This window comes from Gossypium arboreum, chromosome 3, assembly GCF_025698485.1.
Source record: "Gossypium arboreum isolate Shixiya-1 chromosome 3, ASM2569848v2, whole genome shotgun sequence".
In the NCBI taxonomy this organism is placed as follows: Eukaryota; Viridiplantae; Streptophyta; class Magnoliopsida; order Malvales; family Malvaceae; genus Gossypium; species Gossypium arboreum.
Window position 1 is genome coordinate 115,560,798 of NC_069072.1, and position 9,199 is coordinate 115,569,996.

A 9,199-nucleotide genomic window follows, 5' to 3' on the forward strand; every position below is an offset into this window, starting at 1 on the left:
ATGGTTAGGGATTGCGCGAAGAGATCTCTGTTTTCTGCCATAAAAAAGAATGATGATTTAGAAAATGCCAATGAGGCTTGGTTTGATTGTGCGTGGATTGAAGCCAAGAGGGGCAAAAAAAATGACAAGAAGTTAGTGAAATGCTTCTTATGTTGTGGTCTGCATAGGATGCGAGACTATCAATAGCAAACTAAGTTTTCTACAGTCACTAAAGTATATGAAACGGAGATAGAGAATGAGGATTTGATGTTTGGATCAATGGTGCTTAGTTCTGCTAAGGTGAGGAGGGATCGCAAGCAAATAGGGTTGATGTTTATGGACATCAATGTTGTAGGCCGAAGGAGGAGTGCTCTTGGCAATACGGGGGCATCTGATCTATTGTTCTGAAGAAAGTTGTGAGTAAACTTGGCCTCTCAATTAGCAAATCAACTAAGAGGATCAAGATGATTAGTTCTAAAGAGGTCTCAATTGTGGGACTAGCATAAAAAGTTGAGCTATAAATCAGTGAGTGAAAGGGCAAGGAAGACTTTAAGGTAATTCATCTAAATGATTACGATTCCATTCTTGGCTTAAATTTCCTCGACCAAATTAATGATCATTTGGTTCATTTTGCTGATTGTATTTTGTATCTTGGATGCTCGTTAACGATAATACATGGTGCAGGTAACTTATGATGAGAAAGGTAGAACCATTGTATTATCTGAAATCCAGCTAGCCAAGGGTGTTAATGCTAGAAAAAATATTGACTCGGTAGATCGAAGTGCTACAGGGGCCTCCTTGGAAATGTTAGAGGTGCGGCAAACTAATGCAAAGCCTGTTGAGTCATCAATGGAGCTACCACCTATAAGAGAGGTGGGTTGTGTATCAGACTTTAAAGGTAAAGTAGTGATACAACCTCTGCAGTTGAAATGAGTAAATGCAACGAGCTAGATACATCTCAAACACTTATCTAGTGTTTTTCATTTTGACTTACCGTTGGTTTAGCAAGGACATAGATGCCATTTTAGAGTTTTGAAACGAATAAGCCAAAGGGCTTACAAACCAGAGTTAGCAGGAATACTTAAGGTTCACTCGATGTTCAATGTAGGAATGCCGAAGCCTATTTGTGCGAATCAAGGGGATCCCGGTTGAGGCAAGTCACAATTTGGGCGATTAAAAGTGACGGGATCTTGTGAAGGAGATGTACCAAAAAGGAGTGAAACGGTTCGATTTAGGTGACGATAGAAACCGAGGAAAATATTCCAAGGGGTAGAACTACATGACAAAAAGATTAGTTAGAGGACAATTGAGGCATCGAGAAAGTTCTGAGGTGAATACAACGAGTTTCATTCTGAGTACGCAATGAGGGCATTGCGAGAATGGGTGGGGGAGAATGTCATGGGTCGCAGATCAATTGATGAAATAAGACTCATTTAACACTCTTGAACTGACCCGACTCGTGGAACATATAGAGAAACCCATCTACTTGAAACCTTAGTGGCCCAATGAAACACTCTAGTAAAATTAGAGTTATCAGAGTAAATAATGTAAATCCTAAAGGGATAAGATTGTATATAGTTTAAATCCCTTAGGAATCTCAATTGTAAATATGCTCTAATATTGATCGTCGATGTAACTCAATCTTTTCCGTTGGTTTTAGGGGAGCTTAACTATAAATAGAGGTCCACCCCTCATTTGTTAATCATTTCATTCATAGTTGTGAATATATTTGAAAGTATTTACTCAAACACTTGACATGTTTTACTTTCTTGTGGCATTTTCTGTTCTTCTGTTGCTCTTTAGTTTTGGGTTGCTTCTGTTTTATTTTCGGCGCATTGAGAAAGTCTATTGAAAATTTACACTTTTCGAGAGTTAGACTAACTTAAATAGATTTGAAGCCAAGAAATCACCTAAGGTCGCATAGATTGTGAGACTAAAGTTCTAATTCCGTGACAATTGCACATAATTATTAATATTTAATGGTTGAGATTAAATCTCCCATAAAACTTATATTTAACGACAAATTTTTTAAATATTAATAATCCATATATCAATTACCTAAATTAGTATTGGATATAGATGGAGGAAAATTATATAGGACGAGAGCCAAACCCCATTGTGAGTGTACCATAATACCATAATTAATAATGTATATGTATTTTAATTTTACAGCGTTTTGCTTTGTTGCCTTAAGAAAGAAAGTAGGAAAAAGTAGTATTTGAAACTGATCTGAAAAATGTTAGATTCTATTATTTTGACTTATTAGAAATTTTATCACGCACAAATGTGTAGAAATTATTTATTCAAAATATAGAGTTTGTTTAAAAATAACATATAATAAATAATGAAACATATGATGTGAAATTAATTAATAATAGCACATGGCATATGTACAATACTAAAATGAAAAAACAGATTAATCTATGAGTAAAAATAAATTTAAATACGTAAATATATCAAATTAAAAAATATTAAATTTACTAAAATTATTTATCTCAATATTGTTATCAATCTTTAGTTAGTGTCGAATTAACTTGGTGCATCAATTTAATCAACAACTTTACCAATATAAACAATTGATAAAGGTAATAAAATATGTATAATAAGATTAAAATGTATTAAATAAAATAAAATACAAATTTGAGTGGAAAATTAAGGGTTTCTCAATACAAATAATGTAGATTCAAATCTTACTAAATTCAAAATTTTTATTAATTTTTTAAAAAATTAAGAATATACTCTCTAATAATATAAATTAAATAGTAATATAAATACTTTGAGAGGGTTGGGTCTATTTTTAAAATTTAATTTGAATTATTCGATTTTATATATAAAAAATAAAACCAAACTACAATAATCTATCTGCTTTTCAAAATTTGTAAATAAGTTGGGACTTCTTAACTTCCCGTAACTGTCGCGACTACGATAGACACGTGCCATATGACATTCCAATTGTCACGCGAGCGCTCAATCATCGGACCGCTGGAATTTGTTTCCAAGAAAAAGATCCAACGGTCCCGAAAATCTTTTCCGAAACGAAGTGGTTTCTTCATTCCTATAAGAATTATACAGTTACTGCTTTGCCGGCGCGGTGCAGTTTGTTCTGCCCTCCCCTTCTTTATCATTACTTTAATTTTTTTCTCCCTCTGCCCGGACCTCCGACGATTTTATCCCATTTTATTTCTCCTCTCCTCTTTTATCCCCCAAAATTCTAAAAGAAGTTCTTCCACATTTCTTATTTAATTCTAAAATATTTTCTATCTTATTGTTTCTCTATTGTTTTGTTTTGATTGAATAAAGAGGAGAGGGAAACATAACAAGGAAAAAAAAAGGATCTAGAAGAGTTAGGGTTCGAGCCAAGGTTTTGTGGATGGCGCAGGTTCAAGTTCAGCATCATGCGCCGGTTTCGGGGCCAATCAGTGTCGCATCGGGGCACGGAGGAGCGCAGTTCATGCCGACTTCACTCTATGTTGGGGATCTTGATGTTTCAGTTACCGATGAGCAACTCTATCAAACGTTTGGCGAGGTGGCTCCGGTCGTTTCTGTGCGGGTTTGTCGGGACACGGCGACTGGCCGCTCTCTCGGATATGGCTACGTCAACTATAACAATCCTCGAGATGGTTAGACTTTAACTTTACTGCGAACTGATCATTTCTTTAATATTTAAAGCGGTTTATTGGTTAGACTGTGAATTCTTCTTTTTTTTGTATGTGGTTCTCTGTTTTGGGAAATTTAAGGACCATGTGGTTATTTGAAAAATTTGAGATATTAAGGATGTGTAGATATTAGTGAATTTACTTTAAGTCTAAAGCTATTCAAGCTGATTGCTGTTGTAATATAATTTATTTGCAGTTTTCAGTGTATTGTAGTATCAATGCGAGTTACTGATTTCCATGAATAGTGAATTGTTAAAAGTTGTAAGTTTTGATTAATTAACCTGAAGGATGGACCTTACATTCTACGTTTTACTTTTGAACTATGCAGAATGTATGTAGTTTGTAGATATAAGAAATGATTTTTGCTAAAGGTTTGAGGTTTAACCTTTTTGCCAAGTTTGACTTGCATTTTCATCCAAAGGGTCGCTTGAACTTCCGTATTAGAAGTTAACTTTAATTTTGAGTGAAGCTTTGGGATTAATTTCTATCAAGTTCATGTTTTAGATCATGACAAATTGGGAGAATCAACTCTTTCTTTTGAATTGTTGAGGTTGCTTACTATGCCTTGTTATTCGTGTCTGCAGCGGCTAGGGCATTGGATCTACTGAATTTCACTCCAATGAATAATAAGCCTATCCGAATCATGTATTCTCAACGGGACCCTAGTCTTTGTAAGAGTGGTACTGCAAATATATTTATCAAGGTATTGTTCTTTCCCAATTTTCCCTCCCTTTTGTTCCATTTTAATTCCTGTTTTATACTAGGGTTTCTTTTTCCTCTAAAACTAGAGGATTGGTCATTTAGTTGCATGTCACTAGGCATTTTGGGTTTCAAGCTCTTGCCCATTTAAATTCTCCGTGCGTGCTCAATTTCTGTGCAAGTATATTTGCAAGCAATTCTTTCTTTGATTTTCCTCTTTCTATTTGCTGTATCCATTCACATGCATGCATAATTTCTAGATAAAAGAATGTATAAGTTGCTTTTATGTTTACCTATGCCTTCGTTTTTGTTCTTTTCAGAATCTGGACAAGTCAATTGACCACAAAGCATTACATGATACGTTTTCTTCCTTTGGCAACATTCTTTCTTGCAAGATATCAACCGATGGTTTAGGCCAGTCCAAAGGCTATGGTTTTGTGCAATTTGACAATGAAGAATCTGCTCAAAATGCAATTGATAAATTAAATGGTATGTTGATTAATGACAAGCAGGTCTATGTTGGACATTTCCTTTGTAAGCATGAAAGAGAGACTGTACCAAATAAGGTCAAATTCAATAACGTATATGTGAAAAATCTTTCTGATACGACAACTGATGAGGAATTAAAAACAGTTTTTGGTGAGCATGGTGAAATTACTAGTGTTGTAGTTATGAGGGATGCAGATGGGAAGTCTAAATGTTTTGGATTTGTGAACTTTGAAAATGCTGATGATGCTGCTAGAGCCGTTGAAGCTCTGAATGGAAAGAAATTTGAAGATAAAAAGTGGTATGTTGGCAAAGGCCAGAAAAAATCTGAGAGAGAGCATGAGCTAAAAGCTGGATTTGAGCAAAATATGAAGGAAGCTTCTGATAAATTCCAGGGTTTGAATTTATATATTAAAAACTTAGATGATAGTATTGGTGATGAAAAATTGAAGAAAATGTTTTCAGAGTTTGGTAACATCACTTCATGCAAGGTTTGCAAATTGCTTCTAGATGTTTGATTCTTGATGCTAACATATCCTACTTCTATTGATATTTAGTTTTTTTTCCCTTTTTTCCCTAAAAATTTTAAAGGTTATGCGTGATCCTAGTGGAATTAGTAAGGGCTCTGGATTTGTTGCATTTTCAACACCTGAAGAAGCATTTCGTGCAGTCAGTTTGATTTATGTTATTTCTTTGTGTGGTCAGCTACTATAATCTAATACACTATTTATCTACAGCTTGCTGAGATGAATGGTAAAATGATTGTTAGCAAGCCACTATATGTTGCGCCTGCACAAAGGAAAGAAGAAAGAAGAGCACAGCTACAGGTAATACAATCGATGATAATTTCATGGATCATTATTAATGTATTTTTAGTGTGCTTAGTGCATAATTTCATTTTGGCGTTTATCTGGTAATATGTTTCTTTTAATAAAGGGAAATGTATTTGAATTTCAAAAAATCTAGTCCAGTCCAGTTCTTTGAGATTTAAGTCTTTCTGAAAGTTCCATGAATCAGTCTATTTTAATTAGTTTTCTCACATGTTTCTTTTGTTCATTCAGGCTCAGTTTTCTCAAATGAGACCACTTGCAATCCCCTCAGTCGCTCCTCGGATGCCAGTGTACCCTTCTGGTGCTCCAGGTCTTGGCCAACAATTTTTGTATGGGCAAGCACCTCCAACTGTCATTCCTCCACAAGTAATATATCTTCTTGTCCTTTACTTGACTTTCTTGTTCTTTTGGATGTTTGGTTGATTTTAATTTTTTGGTTGTCCCTTCCACTTTTTCCACACCATCCACCTCTCCAATAATTAGGGCTGTGTTAATATTATTCTTTACCAGTATGGGGTTTCAAATAGGTAACACCGTTTGCATTTGCATTGAAGAGAAATGAATTTTAAATTTGCTTTTTTTTTTTTTTTTTGCTTTGTCTATTCTAGGCTGGATTTGGCTATCAGCAGCAACTGGTTCCTGGAATGAGGCCTGTTGGACCTCCTATGCCAAATTGTTTTGTTCCCATGGTACAGCAGGGCCAATGCCCTCGTGGACGACGAGGAACAGTTCCAGTGCAACAGGCTCAGCAACCAGTTTCATTAATGCAGCAGCCGGTAAGCTGTATGCACATATAAGTACAAGCCTGCATTTGATTCCCTTGCTTTTGCTGATGTCTTTTTTTCCTCCTAATTCATCCAATTTGTTCCAGATGTTCCCCAGGGGAGAAGTTTATCGTTACCCCCCTGGTCATAAAATGCCTGAAGTTGCACCGTCTAATGTTCCTGGAGGCATGCTTTCCAATATGATATGGGTAGCATGCCTGTGCGAGATGCTGGCAGTGGACAGCCTATGCCGGTTACTGCTTTGGCTACATCACTTGCAAATGCAGCACCTGAACAGCAGAGGACGGTGAGTCCTTTTTGTTCTTTTTCAGTCAGTATTATTTTATTGGAATTTAATTAGCTTGAAAATATTGATATATTTTCGTGCTGTGAATGGCAAGTAGATGCTTGGTGAAAGCTTGTATCCCCTTGTGGAGCGACTGGAGCGTGATGCAGCAGCCAAGGTTACTGGCATGCTTCTTGAGATGGACCAAACGGAGGTTTTGCATCTCCTCGAATCACCGGAAGCTTTGAAGGCAAAAGTAGCAGAGGCCATGGAGGTTTTGAGAAGTGTTGACGCTCAGCAACAGTCCAACAATCCAGCTGACCAGCTGTCCTTAACTGTCACTGAATGACAACCTTGTCTCCTGAGTGAATGAACTTGAGTCGAGATTCTTGGCAGAGAAGTTGCTAGACCCTTTTATCAAAATTGGGCTTATCTTTAAGTACGGTTGGATTTTACAACGTTTATTCTTTTTGGGTTATTTATAGGGTCTCTAGTAGTTGCTAAGACTTTATTTAATTTGGTTCCTTAGCTTATTATTATTCTTTGGTTTAGGCTAATAACATTAAAGTTTTTTTTTTTTAATGTCATTGGAACTTTCTTGTACCTCATTATCTTTGTTTAATCTTTTGCTTGATCTTATGCGGACAAGGTAGGTGGAAGCCTGAAAAATCCTAGCAACAACTTTATATGTAACTTTTCCATGATTAAGCATAATGCTAGTGAATTTGCTCTGTAGGAGGGAGCAGTCTAATATCAAAGGCGACGATGTAGCAATCCTGGTCGTATTTAGGGCCCAAAACATTCTACTGTTCGAGTGTTTGCAGTTGAGATACTTTTCTGTTCCTAAAGGACTCAAAAGACCGTTCAAAAATAAATATGTTCAACTAATAAAGTAAATTAGCATGCTTTCAATCTCCGTTTTAACTATATAGAGTAAAAATTTAAAGATAATACTTGAAATTTAATTTCTATAATTTAATTTTTTGAATTTAAAATTTAAGTTCATTTATTAACACTATTAATATTCTTTTGTTAAGTTTACTGTAGCATTTTGAAATAATAATAAAAATAAAAACCTCACTTGCTATTTATGTAAAAGAAAAATTGTAATAGATCTAAATTTAATTAGAATAAAATATTTAGACTAATTAATGATATTTTAAAAGTTAAGAGGTACTAAATTATATCAAAATTAAAGTATATAAATTAAATCTCATAAATTAAATCTCAAATTTGAGTGAAATATAGGGATCAAATTGTAATATAACCATTCTTATAATATAAAAGAATAGAGGGACTGGAATTGAAATTTTACACATTATGTTCTCATGTAAAAAACAAAAAAGAAAGGAAAACAATGTACGCTCCTCCTTAGGACATTCCTTTTATGTATTAGTATAGATTTAATGTATTTGGAAGAGTTATTATCATATCTACAGCATTACATAAAAATGAAGAACCAGAGATATGTTTCATAAAATTGAAGACAGCAGCTACATGAACCAGGGCCTGTCTATTCAGGTCGATGGGTGTAAATCATAGGATGTTAGCTCTTGGGGATGGAACCTTCTTTCATTGCTTTATTGGAAGATGTCAAGCAAAAGAAGATAATATAAGAATATCTAAACTCAAACTGTGAGAGCAGTAGTGAAGACCATAGTTGGTGAATCGCTTGAGCAGAATTCTGCTCAAGCTGCGGTTAACCACACTGTCAAATCCCTATTGTTAATTAAACTATTTTTAAGTTTTTTTAAAAGAAAACTTAAAAAGAATATAGACACCCATAATGTTGAGGCATATTTAAAAAACTTAATAGAATTTTATCCTTAAACAATTTTTAAAAATTAATAATTTAGAACATACTTATGCCTAAATGATTTTTTAAATAGAAGAAATTTATTTGAAAAATATATATTTGTCTTAACACTTATAGGTGTCTAATATCCATTTAAAAGCTATAATGAAACCCTAACCTTTATAAATAACCTATCATATATGTTTATTTTTCATTAAAAACTCCAAAACTTCCACCTCTATCTTCTATATATTCTAGACTATCTTACTTACATAAAATTTCTGCAATTTTAAAAAAAAAAAACCAATCCACAATTGTCTAATTAGCCATAATGGCAAATGCAATTGGTAACATATTTTCATTTCCATCATCAGCTACAATCAACAACAATTTCTCTTTATATTTTGTCCTATAAGAACATGTCATCTTTTTGAACAGTCGGTTTTCAATACAAAAAGCCTCCAATTAATGCCCTAAATGTAAATAGCTATTGGAATATACGTTTCCTTCCATTAAATAGTTCCCAAAGTATGTAAGAATTGTTTCCAATTCAACAATAGTATAGGAAAAGAATTCTTGGTTGGATTTGGTGTCATAAGTGTAGTATATTCGTTTATATATTTGTATTTTTTTTCGAAATAGATTGGTTTACAAAAATTATCTATGAAATGCATTAATATTCTTTGTATATGGTCCTTAATGGT

At 34.1% G+C, this 9,199-nt stretch overlaps 1 pseudogene; it reads left to right on the forward strand.

The window, feature by feature from the left end:
- The first annotated feature begins 3,037 nt into the window (after positions 1-3,037).
- Positions 3,038-7,348, forward strand: LOC108474513 (polyadenylate-binding protein 2-like; annotated as a pseudogene).
- The last annotated feature ends 1,851 nt before the right edge of the window (positions 7,349-9,199 follow it).